Source organism: Myotis davidii, unplaced genomic scaffold, assembly GCF_000327345.1.
Source record: "Myotis davidii unplaced genomic scaffold, ASM32734v1 scaffold663, whole genome shotgun sequence".
NCBI classification, from domain to species: Eukaryota; Metazoa; Chordata; class Mammalia; order Chiroptera; family Vespertilionidae; genus Myotis; species Myotis davidii.
The window spans coordinates 481258-484544 of NW_006295816.1; positions in this window are offsets into that span (position 1 = coordinate 481258).

Here is a 3287-nt window from a genome sequence, read left to right on the forward strand (position 1 = left end):
CTGTCCCCAGACCAGCGACTGTGAGCCTACTTTTGCCCACTCCCGTACTTCACACAAAATCGGAGCCGTGGCTCAGAGCGGCGCGGCCCTTCCAGGCCCTGGCCCTGAGGGACATCTCTATCGGCCTCCGGAGCCTCTCAGGGCCTTTCTGTAGACCCCAGTGCAAGCCGATGGGGGCGTGCAGGGTTCAGTGAGGAGTTCACTGGGAAGAGGCCTCAGGCGGCCGGGAACAGGTGCGCCTCCCCCACAGCCCCGGGGGCCTTTCTCGGTTGCACGTGGGGAGCTGTTGGAGGGGAGAATTGGAGATTGTCCTCCCGGCGAGAACATGACGCACCAGGCTCTCTGTTGTCTGCTAAGGCGGGTCTTGCCATTTGTAACAGTCACTGTCACTGGGGTGACCAATGTGAACGGATGTCGAACCCGACCGGAACTCAGGCCCGAAAGACGGAGCCTAATCACCCCGCGGAGACGCGTACAAACATGAGCTGGTAGAGGGGAGACGGGCTGGGTGGGCCGCCGTGGGCAGGGCAGGTCCTGGGGCGCTGGGGGAGGAGAGGCTGCGGCTAGAGACCCTCTGAGTAGCACTCACTCCGGGAGGTGCAGCCCCGTGCAGCGGGGGGAGTGGGGGGGGGAGCAGGCTGCTCACAGGAGGAAGCTACTGGAAAACAGAAACAAATGAGGCTTTGTTTTAAGAAACCAAAAAAGTTGTAGAATAGCTTTTTACATGAAAAGATGGTCACACAGTGACACAGAAAATGGATACAGAACAGTATGATCCCGTGAGAAAGAGAGAGAGCGAGCGCAAGGAATAAGCAAGAAAGAAGCCTGTGCCGCCCGGCGTGGCCCAGTGTCGGCCCAGGAGCCAGGAGGTCACAGTTCGATTCCCGGTCAGAACACAGGCCCGGGTTGCAGGCTCGATCCTCCGTGTGGGGCGTGCAGGAGGCAGCTGATCCATGATTCTCTCTCATCATTGATGTTCCTCTCTCCGCCCACCCCCTCTGAAATCAATAAAAACACATTTTTATTGATTAAAGAAAAAAGAAGCCTGAGAAACCCACTAGTGGCTGCACAAGGATCACAGAGTGTGTGTGTGTGTGTGTGTGTGTGTGTGTGTGCACGCGCATGCTCTAACCACCGAGCAAACCTTAGGGCAATAAGCATCTATAATAATAAAAGTGCAATATGCTAATTAGACCGGACATCCTTCTGGACAAAGCCAGGGCTGGGAGGGCCGAGCCCCTTGCATGAATTTTGTGCACCGGGCCACTATCCTCTATAATAAAAGGCTAATATGCAAATCAACCAAACAGCGGACCAACCAGTCACTATGACACGCACTGACCACCAAGGAGCAGATGCTCAACGAAGGAGCTGCCCCCTAGTGGGCACCGGGTTCAGGGCTGGCTGGCGAGCTCAGTGGTGGTGGAGGGAGCCTCTCCCACCTCCGTGGCAGCGCTAAGGATGTCCGACTGAAGGAGGCCCGCTCACCACGGGCCATCAGTCGGACATCCCCCGAGGGCTCTCGGACTGCGAGAGGCCGCAGGCCAGGCTGAGGGACCCCCTGAGTGCGTGCCTCTAGTCATTTTTTAAAGCAGGTGGAATTCTGTAACTGCTCATTTTGAGATAACGTACCAAACACTAAAGTGGAATGAACTGAAGATCAAATCTAGTTTGTAAGATAAGAAGTCACTGTATTTTAATTTCAAAATATTTAGATGATTAAAAAATACCCTGGAGTTGGAGAATAGCACAAATATGATGATTACAACTGCCACATCTCTGTGAACTGATTGCTTCAGTCTCGCTGGCTTCTAACTGAAATTAACATGTTTAAAACAAGAAGTTCAACCAAAGTCTGACCTGCAAAGGGCTTTACCAGTCACTGTAGCTTCAGACTGAAGAGGTGGGGCTGTGTATGCGACATAACTACTGGGAGATCAGATCCGCACTCGCACGCATGACTGCGATTTTAAAATAATGTATAACTGGCAGTTAATATGAAATACTATTCTCTCTGATTATGTGGAATTGCACTGAATCTCACTAGACTTCCAATTCAAAACAAGTGGTCAGCATAAGGCCTTCGATAATGTGTTTATGCATCTAGAAAATGATAACAAGCAAGTAGACAGTGGTTTCTGAAGGTTCTGGATTATGAATCCACAACAACAATTTGAGTACATCGCCAATATGTGTATATTTACATACAAACTACAGTGTTCGCCTTGGCAGCACACATGTATATAACGTATACACACATACTGCTGTGATAGTACACATGTTCGTTACTATACAGTAAAAGTTCAGTCAGGCTGTTATAAACATGAAGATCGTTTTTAACTTTGTTCCTGAGGCCCATGTGCACTCTTGGTGCTCGAACACACACACACACACGCACACGCACACGCACTGACACGCCCGCTTTGGACTCCACTGCAAAGCGTGTGTGTGGCGTGGTGATACCGCCAGCGTCCTCAGGGGTGCCCACCACTCAGGCGGGAGCAGCCAAGGGCAGTGGCCACACTGCTGTCCGCGTGGGGCTCAGTTCCACCACCTCCGACTCGTCTGTGGCGCTGCCTCCCTCCCTTCGCCTCAGCACCTGCTGCTGCCTCTCACCTGCCCGTGGCCAACAAAGGAGACCCCGAAGCCAGCGGGTGCCAGGAGCAAAAAGCATCGACTGTTGTCGGACGAGCCTGGGTCTACGCCTCTCACTCAGGCCCGCCAAGTCATGTCTCTGCCAAGCATCCGTAAAGAGGGCGGGAACGGTGCCATCCCACCTGGCGGTTATGGTGGAGATGCGCTTCTATTAGGGCACCGCGCACAGGACCTACACAGCGCAGATGCTCACTGAAGCAGTTACCCAGCCCTGGCCGGTGTGGCTCAGTGGATAGAGCGCGGCCGGCAGACTGAAGGGTCCGGGCTCGATTCCCGTCAAGGGCACAGGCCCAGGGTCCCGGCTCGATCCACAGTGGGGGGCGTGCAGGAGGCAGCCGATCCATGATTCTCTCTCATCACTGATGTTTCTCTCTCCCTTCCCCTCTGAAATCAATAAAAACGTATTTTTTAAAGAACATTCTCTTTAAGAAAAACTCTGCCCAGAATTATTATTTCAGGAGCAAAAAGGGCCAAGCCCAGGAAGGAAGCGGGTCAGAGTGGACTCGCTCGGGGGAGGCCCGCAGGTCTGGCTTGAAGGCCGGATCTCGGCTCACAAGCGGGTGCCTCTGGGAACCCCCTTCTCTGCGGGCAGCTTCCCACCGGTTCAGCGGGTGACGACACACAGCCGGTGC